We start from the raw sequence: 17,622 nt of genomic DNA on the forward strand, positions 1-17,622 counted from the left end.
GAGGTTTACCCTCACTGCTTAAAAAAAAATGAATACATGCATCTCCTCATCCATTATTACTTAAATATATAACTATTGTTAGGACTGGCAAGCAAAATTTGGCAACTCTAAGCAGGAATGATGCAGAGAGCTTGTGCGTGAAAGTCAGGTTGCAAGAAGATGTTGAAGTTTTACTTGTGTAGGGAATTGATACATTGCAGTTTTTCTGTCTCGTTGACGCTCAATGCTTACCTCTTATGGATTGCAGATTTACGTTGAGTTACTTTAATATTTAGTGGATAATTTATTTAACTCATATAACACTAGCTGCACTGGCCAATAGTAATTATCATTGCAAAGTATACATGAATAGGAAAAACAGGCAGTATTTGTGAGGTAGGACCACCTGCAAGTTTTTGTATGATCTGTTATCTCAATGTATTTTACAAGCAGAAGGAAGTTGAAAATGACCTATGTCCACAAGAGGTGAGCAAATCTGCGACCTTAGCAGAGCAGCATGGCCTGTCACTTTGTACATCAGCATTCTTCATCTATCCTTCAACTCACTGTGTGCATATAGATCAAGTAGGTGTGCCGGCCATGACATCACAAGCACAGCAACAAATCAGCCCAGCACGTGGGCGGCAGCAATTCACAAGTGCCTGAAGGCATTCCAGTACAAGTCAGTTAAACAGAGGTTCGAAGCCAAAAGCAGTGTGTCGTAGAGAGTGCTAACACAAGGACTAACTGAAAGGAGAATGCAGGCGCCACAGTGAGAGGATCCTCGTTAGAATTGTACAAGCTTTTGGTGGATTAATATCTAGAATGGGACAGCAAAGTTACCGTACTGATTATTCTGTATATCACATCCAATTCACATGTGCGCAGAAGGGAAAAGGTAAGAGATTCATTTTTTGTTGTTATTTGTAGCTATGTGGAAGGTTCAAAAAAAGTCCATTGTAATTGTTATGTGCTGTTGATACTGTTTACACAATGTGTTGCACTACCAGTTAGGTGACAGCTAAAGTACTTAAAGATCAGGCGTATAATCCTCCAAACAAGGCTCTTTATGCAGCTCTTGCATCCTGTATCGCTCCTGATAATGCTGTAGTTTACCAAAGTTTAGATATGAATCCAGTTCCTGCTGTCGTATCATCAACTATGCAGCTGACAAGTGTTGCAAAATGTTGCAGCTGACAAATGTAGCAAAATCATTTTCCTCTTTCTTTTTTGATAGTCAAGATACTTGCTCATCAGCATTTTGGAGATCTCATTTTAAAAGTGTTTTGTGAGGTAATGATTTTGTTTCTCATGGTGCAGCTTGGATGACATGAAGTAACGGCCGAGCCACTGTATTGTGTGCTTGTATTGAGTCGACTGGAGAAGTCGATGTCACCACAACCTCCTACTGCAGGACATGGCAAACACGCAGCCTATATCGAGTGAGCTTTTCCATTGAAATCAGCGTAATTCTGGTGTCCGTGATTTACTGCTGAGGAATTTGCACGCTTTCGGCTGGTTAATGGGAAAAGGAATCGACATTTGAGTTTAGCTCTGCTGTTCGTTTCTGTCAGTGGGTCTTTTATCAAGGCGTCTTTTTGACTTGTAACTACTAATTATTCGATTCCATGAGTCCCTACGGACGAGGCGATTAAATGTGGACCAATTAAAGCTGAGAGTAACGGGTTCGTGGTCCAGGAATGCGGCGCTTCAGAACAACTGTGGGAAGTTGGGTCAGTCATGGACAACTGCAAAAGAGAAAGGGAAAAAAAACACAATCCTCTTCCCAACCCTGCGCGAAAACCAGCTGTCACTAATTACTGGTTCTAACTGCCCGGCCGGTGTGTCCGTTTATTACTGTTCACAGCCTGCCGGGATCTCTGCTATTGCACTTGACTTTGCCATCTGCAAGAAAATAAACAGCAAGCACTTAATCCCATGCCTTCTCCCTCGCTTATGCTTTTCCTAACTAAACACTGCACATCTTGTAACACAAAAACAAACTGGTTGCAATCATTCATATATTGAGAGATTTAAACAAACAGATAGACTGGTTTAAAACTGCCCAGTGAAAAGATGTGTTAAAGATGTTTTCTTTAAAAAGACTAATCAGAGGTTGATAGAGTTTTGAACATTTACAGCAGACTCCCCCTGAAGTGCCTTGTCTTTATGAGATTTTGCTAAGGTTAAAAGCTGGTGTATATCAACATGGATTGATCATTCGTTAATGTTTTTATACTGTACAAAATAAAAACAGCCTTTCAGACCAACCATCCCTGCTGCTTGTAAAACACAAACTGAATTTAAATACTGAATATTTGTAAAAATGGACTTTATGCAAATAATCATAATCAGGAACATGTACAGACCTGTCGAATGGTTCTAAAGCTCGTTGCTTGCTTTAATTAGCTTTTTTTCTTTTTAAATAAGGCATGACGAAATTTCGTTATGGGGGAAAAAAATCTGCTTCAGTCTTCAAATGGTTAACTGTATCTCTTTGGATGTCTGCAATGCAGTATCAGTTTTTAAAGGGTTAAGTGACATATAGCCCATGGATTAATAAAGTTAGTGTGAATTAATAGGTACTGATTCTTGCAATGTACTGATTCAGAGTCAATGATACCTTTTCATGAATGTCATCATGCATCAAGGACAAATAATGTGCACATCAGCTGTCATCAATTAAACCAAAATCACAACTCATTCCCCCCACAAGCTGGAAGGGAAATGCATTGTGTGACATGGCAATGAGCCATGCAACCAAGGGAAATACAGATTTCAACCCCAGTTCTGACCTGACCTGACCTAGTTAATCTCAGCCAGGCCGTGGCAAGTCGACCTGGTGTTCTTGGGCTAGGGAGGAGAAGAAAATCATCCAGCGACCCTGCTGCTGATCACTGTCAAGTGACCCGTCCACAGGTGTAAGATGTTTTCAACGACAGGTTCAGGCTTGACTGTGAGGCCCCCCAAAGTCAAATAGTCTGCCATGACTCGCTGTCTGGCTTATGGATCAAGATTGGGCATATGATGAGGTAACATAGAGCAATTAATATCTTGTGAATCATACCCCAATAATAGCCCGCACGCACATCTTAAAAACTCCTAAACAAAACAAATACATTTTTAAAAAACAACTAAAAAGGAGTTTTAAAAGCTATTGTTATCTTCCTAATTTAGCGGAGTTAAGATTACAATTTTAGTATGCCCAAGCGTCTCTCTCTTTATGATGTGGTCTGAAATCTCTCAGCTAAATCAATCTGGTTACTCACTGTTGGCTCATAATTGTTTTCTATGTACTGTATTTTTTTTGCTGCAAATGAACAAAATATATTGATTTTTTAATATTGTCTGATGACATTGTAATTTTTATGGGAATGACGCTATCCTTCAGGAGATTCTGACTATTTACGGTGTTGCATAAGGTTGTTATCATCAAGCATTCTGCACAAATACATAACTGCTAATTAAAAGATGCTCCCCGAAATGGCAACACAATCTTGGAAAACTAATTCAAGGATTCTATGAAGTAATTGAGCCCAAATATAGAAACATCTTTCTGTAAGAGGAGACAATTTTTAAAGGAAAGGCAAAAATATACCAACTATTCACATTGTGCGAATGTGCAAATGGAGGGTTCATTACGTTCCCTGAGCTGTCACCAGTTTACCTTTAAGTGAAGCTCTTTTAACCTGTTGCCCTTAATTTAGACAATAGATGAAAAAAGCATAGTCATCCAGATAGTGATTCTGATGAAAATGTTGTTTTTAGAGACCAGCTTGTCGGTTTGTCAACTCATGTCTGTATTTGGCAGTTTCCCACCAAACCAATTTACATCCATATTATCCTTCTCAGTCAAGGATGCCTGAATTGTCCAACCACGTGGAACTCCAGAGCTGGTCTGTCACACTTGACAGCTGCATAGCGAGATTCTTCCTCTTGCCCCCTCGCGTGTTTGTCAGTAAACCTACCGTGAGATACACTGCCGTAAGGGGCAGGAAGCAATTCCCCCTGCCCAGTCAACCTACTAAGGGAAATGCTCGAATGATACAGGAACTGACATTTTCCCAGACCAATTGAGAGGTGGAAGATCGTCTCTCTAGCTCGTGGTCGACCTGCCATGGGCAAAATTGAGTAGTGTAGTCAGGAGATATTCCTTTGCAGTGATACTGCCAAGGTGCACCATGAGAAGAAGTCTATACCTCCTCACCTTGCTGGTTGACCAGCCAAGTAACATCACTGAATGCTATAGTTAACATAGAAACATAGAAAATAGGTGCAGGAGTAGGCCATTCGGCCCTTCGAGCCTGCACCACCATTCAATATGATCATGGCTGATCATGCAACTTTAGTACCCCATTCCTGCTTTCTCTTCATACCCCCGATCCCTTTAGCCGTAAGGGCCACATCTAACTCCCTTTTGAATATATCTAATGAACTGGCATCAACAACTTTCTGTGGTACAGAATTCCACATGCTCAAACTCTCTGAGTGAAGAAGTTTCCCCTCATCTCAGTCCTAACTGGCTTGCCCCTTATCCTTAGACTGTGACCCCTGGTTCTGGACTTCCCCAACATTGGGAACATTCTTCCTGCATCTAACCTGTCCAATCCCGTCAGAATTTTATTTGTTTCTATGAGATCCCTTCTCATTCTTCTAAATTCTTCTAAATTCCATTGAATATAAGCCTAGTCGATCCAGTCTTTCTTCATATGTCAGTCCTGTCATCCCTGGAATCAGTCTGGTGAACCTTCGCTGCACTCCCTCAATAGCAAGAATGTCCTTCCTCAGCTTAGGAGACCAAAACTGTACACAATGAGACCAAAACTGGATATCTTTTTATTTTTTACTATGGAGTTCTCAATAAAAATATATTTAATATTTGATTAAAGATATACAATTCGTTGAGCACCCCAGTATCTCAGGTCTCTTATATTAAGAGAGAGAGAGAGAATTCATCCCATCAGGTTGAGCTAGGTTCCAAGCCAGATCCCAGAGGTGAAAGAATATTATGCCAATCTTTGCCCCTTCCCATGCTTCAGTGTATTTAAAAAAATATATCACTTTACAATAATATGATAGATTTGTGAATTTGTTTCTCTTGCGAGGCATAATTTTGCTCTCCATGATCTCCATGATGCTAATGATAACCAACAAAAATCTCAACTCGTAAGGAGCCAAGAAAGTCGGACAACATTTGAATTATCCTAAAATAAAAACAGATAATGTTGGAAGCACTCAATTTTAATTGCACCATTGTAAAGCCAGGAAACTGCAAACATTAAAGAGTGAAGAATTTCCTGAAGTCAATTTGCCAATGGTCAAATGATGTAATCGACTGCTCATTGTCTCCGACCTATCTTGTGTGTGCACTTTGCAAAGTACTGCAGACAGCACTCAGAGAAATGCAAGTTTAATTTGGAAAGACAGTTCCTTGTCATTGTAAGCACTGCACTATAACATTATGTAATTGGATACCTGCTTAAAATTCAGGCTTAACAGAAGTCAGGCAAGTGGGGCTCACCTTAGCCACATAAAACTGATCCTGGTTCCCCATGGAGTTCTTGTAATCCTTTCACAGAAATAAAATAACGAGGTTACAACCCTTGAGTTGAACTTTTCTTCCTTCCTTCAGAATTGATCCTTTTTGGTGGACTTTTGTTCCCATTAAGATGAGGGATGTCAATACTCATTAATGGAACACTTTCCCTACATTTGACAACCAGTGGGCCTGTAGTTTGTCAGCACCTAAGGTCATTCATGTATGACTCTCACAGGTGAGTAAGGGGAAACTTTTCACCCCTTCAGTCTGAGCTTGTTTAAACCCAGTACTAACTCACTTACACTTCTCAATTTGCACTTCCTGCAATTGTCCGACCCCTCCCCACCCACGCTTTATTTTAAGAATTTCATAAATTAATAAATTAGTAACAGTGTTATAATTCCAAATGTTTCTTTTAATTAACAGACCAGAAAGATTTGGATTTTCCTCCACTATCCCGCCTGTAATTGGGCAGGACAGCAGTGGGAAAGGAGGTATATTTGGGCATTAAGGCCGATTGCGACATTTCTGCCCCAAACTCGATTTCCCTCCCCCTGCCCTGCTGGCACTTCCGCCAGCTGCCCACCCCTTCCCTGCCTACCACATGCAAATACTCGTGGGGCCCAGGTTGTTGGCCCAATTGCCTCCTTTCTCCACCATCCCCACAGACCACCAGGAGAAAGGTGACGGTAGGTCTTGGAGCAACAGTGTTAAGTCCACAAAGTCCTTCAATGGAGGGAGACGGCCTTGCCTGTTAAGGCCACTTCTAAGCCCTCTCCCTCTATTACTATTGTGTGACACTTGTAGAAAGGAATCTAAGGCATCTTGGGTTAGATTCTCCTCTCTGCAATGGGGCCAAGGCCTAAAATAGAATCTTCTTGCCCGCTTTGATTGGCTGGCCATCTCCTCCGGTGCAACAGTGGCTATCCAAGTGACAACGGGGCAGGTGTAAGTCCTGCCCCGCTGCAGAGAGGAGAATCTAGACCAAAGTGCCTTGAATTCCTTTCTACACGTGTCACACAACAGATCATCCAGTAATATTTTAAGAGCTCCAAAGTATTTTTTGATTCTTTATACCTTTCCTTTGGGTACTTGTGCTGGAATTACACCATTAAATCACAAGCCAAGGATACGGTCTCTCACCCTCCCTTGAATAAAGATATATTTTCTGTAATCTGTTGAAGCGGGTGTGGAAAATCCCTTAAATACTGAAGATGCTTCCATGGTTTCAGTGTATGTCACCGGAGAAATAGCACCAATGATGTCTCCGCAAGGTCCTACAAATCCCCTGGGAGGACAGACGCACCAACGTTAGCGTCCTCATCCAGGCCAACATCCCCAGCATTGAAGCACTGACCACACTTGATCAGCTCCGCTGGGCAGGCCACATAGTTTGCATGCCGGACACGAGACTCCCAAAGCAAGCGCTCTACTTGGAACTCCTTCACGGCAAACGAGCCAAAGTTGGGCAGCGGAAACATTACAAGGGCACCCTCAAAGCCTCCCTGATAAAGTACAACATCCCCACTGACACCTGCGAGTCCCTGGCCAAAGACTGCCCTAAGTGGAGGAAGCGCATCCGGGAGGGCGCTGAGCTCCTCGAGTCTCGTCGGCAAACCAGTCCCACCCACCCTTTCCCTCAATGACTATCTGTCTCACCTGTGACAGAGGCTGTGGTTCTCGTATTGCACTGTATAGCCACCTAAGAACTCGTGTTAAGAGTGGAAGCAAGTCTTCCTCGATTAAAAGGGACTGCCGATGATGATGATATGTGCAGAGATAATGGAAATATCAGAAAAGAGATTTCTTGTAAATAATATGAAATTTGTGAAAATATATGGGGGCGGATTTTCGTGTCTTCCGTGCTCCGTTTATTGGCCTGGTGTGGCGGCAATGGCAGTGGTGAGGTGTTTTGGCCAGGCGGTCAGCCTCCAGCGCCCCGCGGGGTTTTCAGGGGTTTTCGGGGCCGGTTTTGCAATGGTGTCGAGCAGCAACCCTGGTTGTGACACGGGCGTGAGTTTTGACTTCTGCTCGTCCCGTACATTCCGCAACGCGCCCCACAGTGACCGCCTGGGAAATCAGGCGGTCCAACCTATACCGACTGTAGAGAGGTAAGTAATGGACTCCTAAGGTAAGTGTGTTTGTTTTTTCTTTTAATTTTTTTGCAATTTATGTTGTGGTGACACGGGCAATGTATGTATTGGGAATGTTTATGTGGGGTTTTTTATCGGTTTTGTTTTTGTTCCCAGGCGACTCTCGGAATGCTCCCTGCCTGGCTCTTTAGCTCAGGATTTTCCCATGATATGACCTAAGAGGGGTGTATAATGTCTCCCTTAGCAGTGCACCCAGCTGCCCAATTTTGATGACCGAGGCGTAAACTGTTCCCGGGTGCAAACTTCACCGCCCCGCCGACGCCATTACTGCCCAAAAATCAGCAAAGCCGAAAAGTCAGCCCACGATCTATTCTATACATATTTGTATGAGTTTGCATGTACTTATGTATACCTCTGCATATATGCTTTCCTGTCTCTTTTATAAATAGATATGTTTGTAATATATTTGTGTGCATGTGTGCGTGTATCCCTGTGATGTGTGCTTCTGTCTGTGTATCCCTGCACGTGTGTGTATGTGTGTATTTGAACTGAGCGCCCTTAATTGATCAATCGTGGCTTGGTGTTTTCCCTTTCGACATGCTGCCCCTTGACAGCAGCATCTGCAGACAAAGAGTCAGCTTCGCTCACTTATATCTCTCCACCACCTTCTTAACCCCTCCACTGCCTCTGTGTATCATTCTACTTGTCTGACATCCAGGCTTGGATGAGCCACAATTTTCTCAGAAAAAGTGAAGCAGTGCAAAGTATACAGTCATTATCATCTGTCCTAGACACACACTGCACACCTGCACCAGCGCTTTCATCCGCCCGCCCCTGGCCACTGCACCATCAGTGCCCTGTTTGACCCTGGCCTGAGCTTGCGTGCCAATCTTCTGTCACAAAGACTGCCTACTTCAACCCCTAAAATTAAAAATTCTGCTTTGTGTGTTTATATCCCTTCATGGACTCAGCCCTCTCCATCTTTATAACCTTCTCCAATGCTTCAAACCCCACCCCTAAACCCCTCCACCCCTAAACCACTCCCCCTCCATTAACCTCATTCTCTAAACCCCTCCCCTGAAATACATCCCCTAAACCCCTTCTCCTCCCCTAAATCCCTCCCCGAAACCTCTCCTCCTCCTCTAAACCCCTCCACCCTAAACCCCTCCACCCTTAAACCCCTCCCCTATTCTCCCATAATCCCTCCCCCAAACCACTCCCCCTAAACCCATCCACTTTAAACGTCTCCCCCAATACCCTAAACCCTTCCCTAAACCCCTCCTCAAAACCCATTCTCCCCTAAATCCCTCCTCTAAACCGCTCCCCTAATCTCTTCCACTGTAAACCACTCCCCAGTCCCCTAAACCCCTCCACCCTAAACCCCTCCACCCTTAAACCCCTCCCCTAATTCCCTTCTCCCCTAATTCCCTTCTCCCCTAAATCCCTTCTCCCCTAAACCCTTCCACCCTAAACCCCTCCACCCTAAACCTCTCCCATAATCCTCTAAACCCCTCCCTTAAACCCCTCCCATAATCCTCTAAACCCCTCCCCATCCCACTCCCCCAAACTCCTCCCCTAAAACTGCCCCAAACACCTCCTCCCCTAAATTTCTCCCATAAACTCTCCCCTTAGACCCTTCCCCTAAACCACTCCCCAAACCCCTCCCCTTGGCCCCTGCCGCTAAACCCCTCCCCAAGACCTCATCTCCTCCTCTAAACCCCTCCACCCGAAACCCCTTCTCCCCTAAACCCCTTCTCCCCTGAACCCCTCTCCCTAAACTCCTCCCCTTATCCCCTAAACCCTCCCCTAAACCCTCCACCCTAAGCCATTCCACCCTCCCCCTATATGCCTTCTCCCCAAACCCCTCCCCTAAACCCTTCCCATAATCTCTAAACCCCCTCCCCTTTCCCCTTCTCCAAACCCTGCCCAAAACCCCTCCCCTAAACTCGCCCCCTAAACACCTCGTCCCCTAAATTCCTCCCCTAAACACATCCTCCCTTAAACCCCTCCCCCTACACCCCTCCTGCAAACCTCTCCCCTTGGCCCCTCCCCTAAACCCCTCCCTAAACACATCCTCCCCTAAATTGCTCCTCTAAACCTTTTCTCTAAACTCCTCCCCTACACTTCCCCTAAACCCCTCTGCCTAAACCTCTTCCCCGAAACCCCTCCCCTAAACCCATCCTCCCTAAAACCCTTCCCTTGGCCCCTCCCCTTAAACCCCTTCCCCCTAAACCATCCCTTAAACCCCTTCCCCAAACCCGCTCCCCTAAACCCATCCTCACTAACCCCCTCCGGCTAAACTCCTTCCCCCTAAACCCCTTCCCCCTAACCCCCTCCCCTAAATCCTTTGCCCTGAAACCCATCCCCTAAACCCATCCTCCCTAAATCCCTCCCCTTGTCCCCTCCCCTAAACCACTTCCCCCAAACCCCTTCCCTAAATCCCTCCCCTAAACCCCTCTCCTAAACTTGTCCAATTCCATAAAATCCACCCCCCCCCCCGCCCACCCCTGCCACCTATCTCCTTTACGTTCCTTCTTAAAACCCATAATTTTGAGCAACTTTTTGGTCACCCCATCCTAATGCCTCCTCCTTCAGCTAGATGTCCATTTTCCTTCTTTAGCCCTTGGGAATTTTTTTTTACATTAAAGCTGAAATATTAATGCAATTTTTTATATCATTGTTAACTTAAAACAAACAATCCACTGCAAAGTGGCAATATCTCCACACCAATGCTGGTGCTGCTGTTTGAACTCGCCCTTTGCTTTGGGGGGCCTAACAATGGAACTTGAAGATTCAGCAGATTATATTTTTGTAAAATTGAGATTTGATTTTGGAATATATTATAAGATCTAAAAGGTACAAGTTATTTTTTTCCCTGAGTTGCAGCTTTGTGCTGTCGGAGATGAGTACACACGCATTACCCTTTTCACTTGCATACGACCTCTAGTGGCAGCCCTGCTCACTGCCATAAGTGTCCTTTTGATTAAAGAGGATGATGGGGCACCTTATCATTAGCATTGTGGCGGGGGGAGGGGCGGGGGCGGAGGGGCGGATGGATATATGTAGGTTAAAGAGCAAAATGCTGCAGATGCTGGAAACAGTAACAGAAAAACATTGGAAACATTTAGCAGGGGAATCAGCATCTGACGAGAGGACAGACAGTCAATATTTTGACTGCATAAAACATTGGGATATAAATGCCAGGCAGGCATATTAATAAGTTAGGCAAACAAATATAGAAAGGAAGCATTGGTGGAGTAATGCAACAGTTAGTAATAGACAGAAGTATTAAAATATTAAAGACAAATTGAATGCCATGAACTCATTGAATGGCGGTGCAGGCTTGAAGGACCGAATGGTCTACTCCTGCACCTATTTTATATGTTTCTATGTTTTAATAGCTGAGGAAATGGGAGGGATGGAAAGCCTGGGAGGCGGGGGAGGGGCGGGTATCAGGTACATGCAGCTAGAAACATAGAAACATAGTAATTTACAGCGCAGAAGGAGGCCATTCCGGCCCATCGTGTCCCCGCCGGCCGACAAAGAGCTGCAAGGCCCTTGGTCAGCAGCCCTAAAGATTATATATAAACCTATGAACAATGACGGAAAGGCAAAGAGCACCCAGCCCAACCAGTCTACCTCACACAACTGCGAAACCCCTTATACTGAAACATTCTACATTCCACCCCAACCGGAGCCATGTGATCTCCTAGGAGAGGTAAAAACCAGTTAAAAACCCAGACCAATTTAGGGAGAAAAAATCTAGGAAAATTCCTCTCCGACCCAGCCAGGCGGTCGAAACTAGTCCTGGAGATCACCCTGACCGTATTCTATTCCTTCCATTACTTACCATTATACCTGCTCCGTCCAACAAAAGGTCATCCCGTCTAATCCCAATTACCTACTCTAGGTCCGTAACCCTGCAGGTTACTGCACTTTAAGTGCCCATCCAACCATCTCTTAAAACTGGTGAGGGTTTCTGCATCCACCACTCTGCCAGGCAACGAATTCCAGATTCCTACAATTCTCTGCGTAAAGATGCTCCCCCCCTCAAATCCCCTCTAAATCTTCCACCATCCACCTTAAAACTATGTCCCCTCATAATAGACCCCTCCACCAATGGAAATAGACCCTTACTATCCACTATGTCCAGGCGCCTCAATATTTTGTACACCTCATTGAGGTCTCCTCTCAACCTTCTCTGTTCCAATGAGAACAAACCCAGCCTATCCAGTCTGTCCTCATAACTAAGATTCTCCATTCCAGGCAGCATCCTAGTAAATCTCCTCTGCACCCTCTCTAGTGCAATCACGCCCTACCTACAATATGGCGACCAGAACTGCACGTAGTACTCCAGCTGTGGCCTAACCAAAGTATTATACAATTTAAGCATAACCTCCCTGCTCTTATATTCTATGCCTTGGCCAATAAAGGCGAGCATTCCGTACACCTTCTTAACCACTTTATCCACCTGGCCTACTTTCAGGGATCTGAGGACAAGCACTCCAAGGTCCCTTTGTTCATCTACACTATTAAGTGGCCTACTGCTTAATGTGTATACCCTTTCCTTATTAGCCCTCCCCAAGTGCATCACCTCACACTTCTCTGAATTAAATTCCATTTGCCACTGCTCTGTCCCACCTGACCAGTAGATTGATATCCTCCTGCAGCCCATGACTTTCCTCTTCATTATCAACCACACAGCCAATTTTAGTGTCATCTGCAAACTTCTTAATCGTATTCCCTATATTCAAATCTAAATCGTTGATATGTACTACAAAAAGCAAGGGACCCAGTACTGAGCCCTGCGAAACCCCACTGGAAACATTCTTCCAGTCACAAAAACTTCCATCAATCATTACCCGTTACTTCCTACCTCTAAGCCAATTTTGGATCCAACTTGACACTTTGCCCTGTATACCATGGGATTTAACCTTCACGACCAGTCTACCATGTGAGATCTTATCAAAAGCTTTGCTAAAGTCTATAATACTACATCATATGCACTACCCTCATCGACCCTCTTGGTTACCTCCTCAAAAGATTCAATCAGGTTAGTCAGATATGATCATCCCTGAACAAATCTGTGCTGACTGACCCTAATTAATACTTGCCTTTCCAATTGCAGATTTATCCTGTCTTTCAGGATTTTCCCCAATAATTTTTTCACTGCTGAGATTAGGCTGACAGGCTTGTGATTACTCGGCTTATCCCTTCCTCCCTTCTTAAACAAGGGTACTACATTAGCAGTCTTCCAATCCTCCGGCACCACGTCCAGATCCAAAGAGGACTGGAAAATGATGGTCAAGGCCTCTGCTATTTCCTCTTTGACTTCGCTCAACAGCCTGGGATGCATTTCATCCGGGCCTGGGGACTTATCTACTTTCAAAGCTGCTGAGCCTCTTAATACTTCCTCTCGCATTATACTTATTTCATCCAGAATATTATACTCCTCCTTGATAGCAGTATCTGCATTGCCCCTTTCCTTTGTGAAAACAGATGCAAAGTATTCATTAAGAACCCTCCAACATCTTTTGCCTCCACACAAAGATTACCGTTATGGTCTCTAATAGGCCCTACCCTTTCTTTAGTTAGCCTCTTACTCTTAATTTATTTATAGAACATCTTAAGGTTTTCCTTAATTTTACTGGCCAAGAATTTCTCGTGCTTTCTCTTAGCATTCCTATTATCCTTTTTAATTTTGCCTCTTAACTTTCTATATTCCTCTAAAGATTGTATAGTATTTAGCCATTGGTATATGATATAAGCGTCCCTTTTTTTCTTAATCCTCCCCTTTATGTCCCTAGACATCCAAGGGGCTCTAGAATTATTTTTCCCAGCCTTTTTCTTTAAGGGCACATGTTTGGCCTGAGCCTTCCAGATCTCCTCCTTAAATGCCTCCCACTGTTCCGACACTGATTTACCCACAAGCAGCTGTTTCCAGTCCACCATGGCCAAATCACTTCTTAACTTAGCAAAATTAGCTTTCCCCATTTGGAACTTTTATTCCAGGCCTATTGTTGTCCTTATCCATAACCAACTTAAATTTGACTGAATTATGGTCACTGGCACCCAAGTGCTCTCCCACTAATACCCCTTCAACCTGCCCAGCTTCATTCCCCAAAACTAAATCCAAGACCGCCCCCTCTCGTGTTGGGCTTGCTACATACTGACTAAAAAAGTTCTCTTGAATGTATTCCAAGAATTCCGCACCCTCTATACCCTTCACACTAAATTTGTCGCACTCAATATTTGGATAGTTAAAATCCCCTACTATTACTACCCTATGGTTTTTAGACTTCACAGCAATTTGCCTACATATTTGCTCCTCTATCTCCCTCCCACTGTTTGGGGGTCTATAATACACGGCCAGCAGTGTGATCGCCCCTTTTCTATTTTTCAATTTGACCCATATGGCCTCATTTGATGATCCCTCGAACATATCATCCCTCCTCACCGCTGGAATAGTTTATTTAATCAGTACTGCAAACCCGTCCCCCCCTCCCCCCGCTTTTTACTCCCCTCTCTATCTTGTCTAAAAATCCAGGAATATTGATCTGCCAAACCTGCCCCTCTTTCAGCCATGTTTCTGAAATGGCTATAATGTCATACTCCCAAGTGTCTACCTGTGTTCTTAGCTTATCCGCCTTATTCGCTATACTCCTTGCATTAAAGTATATATCATTCAGCACAGGACGACCTCCTTGCTTACTACTTACTAAACTCTGTTTCCTCTGTCTTACAGATTCGCTTTCTAGATTCTTGCTATCCAATTTCAGCTTAATTTCCTTCCCTTTTGAAATCGTTCTCAGGGTCCCATCCCCCTGCCAAGCTACTTTATACTCTCCCCAACAGCACTAGCAAAACGCCCCGCGAGGATATTGGTCCCGGTGCTGTTGAGGTGCAACCCGTCTGGTTTGTACAGGTCCCATTTCTCGCAGAGGCGGTCCCAATGCCTGAAGAATTTAAAGCCCTCCCTCCTACACCAACTTTCCAGCCACGTGTTCATCCTCTCTATCCTTCTATTCTTATACTCATTAGCACGTGGCACTGGTAGTCACCCGGAGATTACTACCTTTGAGGTCCTCTCCTTTAATTTTCTTCTGAGCTCCCTGAATTCTTCCTGTAGGACCTCATCCCTTATTTTACCTATGTTGTTGGTACCGGGGCTCTAGGGGCTGCATCATTGACAAGAGGTGGGAGGCAATGTACTCAGGACAAAACATTGCAGCATTGGCATGGGGGATATGCACAATCTTTGGTTACAGGCAAAATATCTCATCAATTTGCATATATTCCTTGGTGCTAATGATAAGCTGTCCCACCTTAAATTATATGGTCTGAAACAAATTCTTGTGATGAGATATGTTGCCTGTATATATCCTGGTATATGAAGGACAGGATACCTTGTCAATGACTAATGTGGGGGTGGGGGTCGGGGGGGGGCGGGGCGAGCCGTGGGTAGGAATGCAGCTGCCCATGGTTTCATTAGCATGGATAATTCATCATTGCTACAGACAAATAAACAACAGGCAAAGTCTCTCATTGATTTAGGAGGAGTATATATGAGGAGCTGATATCTCTTCATTAACTCAGGGACATATGTAAGATCACTCACAGCTGAGGGGTTGGTCATCAGTGCTCTTCAGTGGCTGTCCATTGGGAGGTGTAAGAAAAGCTCCGAGCAGATTTGAATGCAGATTTTCCTAACTATAAAGAAGTATTTGAGCTGTACTCGACAACTCCAGCTGAGATCAGAATACATCGTGCGAGGAAAATGAGCAATGTCATCAGCTCTTAGTTAATATTTTGCCTTGTTATATGTATATATACCTCTGAAATGTTCCTGGTAAACGTATTTGCCTCTCCCACCGATTTCTCGGAAGATCTGGGCGGTGCTAAGGTGGAGGGCAACTCACTGTTTCCCCATTGTTGCCGCTAGTTGGTCCATTGGTGGGGGTGGGGGAGGAATGCAGCTGCCCATATATGGCCAAGGTAAATGTAGTGTATGTAGGCACCTTTAGTAATGACTCCACGAGGCAGGGTATGGTATTTAAACTTTGCAGACCTGCAGTCCTTTATTAGCAGCTCCTGAGTGCTGACAACAAGCTGTGTGTTCCTTTTTATACTGGGTCACCTGCCGTGTGCAGGCAACCCCTGCGTCTCCAGCAACATCACCCTCTAGTGTACCAGTAAGGTGTGTACAGTACAAGGGTACATTCAATGTTGCATGACAGTGTTACAGACATCACACAGTGAACAGGCATGCCTACACAACAATAGTCCCCCCGCCCTGAGCATTTTTCATATCCTAGTTGTCATGACCAGGGGAGGTGATCAGTGGTGGGCTATGGGAGGTTGTGGTGAGGGTTGTGTGGTTGCCAGGTGTGACCCCTGTGCTTGAGGCTGGCCTCGTAAGTTCCCCCTCCCTCACACACAAACCAAGTGGGTGTCACTGTTGTGGGATCCCTCGGGGAGGTAACCACGGCAGCAGTGGGTGGTGTGTATACACTGTGATGTGGGTAGTTGTGGGGTGGTAGGCAGGGCCACAAGACTGGGTGGGCTCCTTGTCCACCAATGGGGATGAGGGTCAGGTCATCCCAGGGTTTGCCAGGGAAGCTGGAGGGTATTGGCCTCATGCTTCTGGGTGTTGGCCCTGGTGGCCAGGGGCTTAAGGCTGGTCTGGTGCCGGTTGCCACTGGTGGCGGCTGGGCTGCCCATTGACCACTGTCCCTGCAGTGGGTCTGCTCCCACTGCATGAGTGTGTCCTGCAAGGGGCATCACATTCGTTCCAAAGGCCCAGGCTACATGGTCAGGTAGCCTGCTGGACCTGGGGGTCTCCCTCAGGGGGATTCCATTGGCATTAGCATGGTCCCTGTAGGACCCAGTCCTTTGGCAGTGTCCTACCAGTATACATGGCACCTTGGCTCTGATCACACATAGTCGAGCCTGCATTATACATTCTAGCATTTGCATCACTTTTGGATGTCCTGGTTTCAACAGACATGATTACATTAGGCATTTCACAATCTCTATCATTATTGTTATTCATCTCATCTCATTAGTCACATAAGTTAAACCAGCATCACAATCCATGGTTACATTGCATACATTTTCATACTTGCACCCTTTAATTGCATCTTTAGCTTTAAAGTCCGCATACTCAAATAGTTGGAACTTTCCCTTTAAATTTTTTTGGTTACTGGTCTCCTTTAAGGGAGCTTTCAAATCTGACTGGCCGCTCGATGTCACATGATGCTCCTCCATGTTGACTCATGGCATGGAGGAGGCCATTTTGAATGCAGATCTGCTGCTTGGTGTGCTTCAGCCAAATTTGTGGTGCTCTTTTCTTCGACGTTCTTGTGGTGCTGCAGCCATTTTGTGGTCTTGTTGCAGGCAGGCTGTGGTGCTCTTTTCTCCCACGTGTTTGTGGTGCTGCAGCCATTCAGTGGTCTTGCTGCAGGCAGGCTGTGGTACTCTTTTCTTCCACAGCACCACTTCGCCTAATGTAGACCCGGTTCATCCAATTCCTGCCCAGCAGCGTGGGACCGTCGCCAGCTACAATCCACAGGGGGAGTTTGTGCAACACGCCGCCCTGGGAAACCTGGATGTCTACACTGCCAATGACTTGGATTTTACTTTTGGTATAGGTGAGCAGTTTTGCCTGGACAGGAGACAGTTTTGGTCGAGTGGCAGGATTCCTCCAAATTTTTTCAAAGGTCTTTTGGCTCATCACAGACTGGCTCGCCCCTGTGTCGATCTCCATGGAAACTGGGACCCCGTCGATGTCCACTTCCATCATCCACAGAGAACTTCCGGTGGAGCAGGTAAAGATTCCATACTCCTCTCCCAGGGTTAGAGCAGCTTCATCTTCATCTGTGTCGGAGCCCTGGTGATTAGCCAACTCATCAGAGACACAGTGAGCACAGCCTTTTCTGCACATTCTCTGAAGGTGCCCTTTTTCTTTGCAGTCTTTGTATGCATAGTCTTTGTGGCGGCACTGGTAGGACC

General features: G+C 45.1%; 1 protein-coding gene across 5 annotated transcripts in view; it reads left to right on the plus strand.

Moving 5' to 3' along the window:
- Positions 1 to 582: 582 nt before the first annotated feature.
- The window catches only part of LOC139272593 (muscarinic acetylcholine receptor M3-like), a 362,361-nt gene continuing 345,321 nt past the window's right edge, over positions 583 to 17,622 (plus strand). For 4 of the 5 annotated variants that reach the window (XR_011594895.1, XM_070888666.1, XM_070888664.1 and 1 more), the window contains exon 1: positions 583 to 877. The gene's annotated coding sequence lies outside the window, so the exon portion shown is untranslated. Of the gene's footprint in view, positions 878 to 1,299; positions 1,327 to 17,622 lie in introns of those variants that run through there. The other variant, XR_011594896.1, reaches the window with a different exon arrangement.

Source organism: Pristiophorus japonicus, chromosome 9, assembly GCF_044704955.1.
Source record: "Pristiophorus japonicus isolate sPriJap1 chromosome 9, sPriJap1.hap1, whole genome shotgun sequence".
NCBI lineage: Eukaryota > Metazoa > Chordata > Chondrichthyes > Pristiophoridae > Pristiophorus > Pristiophorus japonicus.